The 554-nt window shown below is 52.2% G+C and overlaps 1 protein-coding gene across 2 annotated transcripts in view; it reads right to left on the reverse strand.

Moving 5' to 3' along the window:
* KIF16B (kinesin family member 16B) overlaps window positions 1-554 on the reverse strand; it is a 307490-nt gene that overhangs the window by 56222 nt on the left and 250714 nt on the right. The window lies entirely within an intron of this gene.

Below are 554 nucleotides of genomic sequence, written 5' to 3' on the forward strand. Positions count from 1 at the left end.
CCTGTTGAAAACGAGGGGCAGAGGGGCACAGGGTCACCTCTAATCCAGTCCCTTGTAAATACTGACCCTCAGCCCTCCACTTGTGTTGTAGAAAGGAAATCACACAAGGTAACATTTTTGTAACAGCGACACACCCATACAAACTGTCAGGTGTAGCCCACCAGATACCAGGATGGTAGACAGGAGGAGGAATAATTAGAGGAAGAGGAAAGGGGGGGCAGAAGAGGGAAACGGGGGCAGGAGGAGGGAAGGGGGGCCAGGGGATGGAAAGGTGGGCAGGAGGAGGGAAAGGGGGGCAGGAGGAGGGAAAGGGGGGCAGGAGGAGGGAAAGGGAAGGAGTGAAGATAACAAGGAAAAGAGAAGACTTCCTCAGGAGGGGAAATCTTACTGCCTCTTAGAGATTGTTAGCATACAAATACACCATATTACGCTTTTTCTCAGAGAGAGAATTGTCAATCCAGCCCTTAACAGGCTGACTGGGGTGAAACCCTGTTGCACATCACCTCTAGGGTGGACAGTGAGAAGCCGGTGGGCCGCTGGCCTTTACAAACACA

Source organism: Otolemur garnettii, unplaced genomic scaffold (genome assembly GCF_000181295.1).
Source record: "Otolemur garnettii isolate 467f Iridium unplaced genomic scaffold, OtoGar3 scaffold00208, whole genome shotgun sequence".
Classification (NCBI taxonomy): Eukaryota; Metazoa; Chordata; class Mammalia; order Primates; family Galagidae; genus Otolemur; species Otolemur garnettii.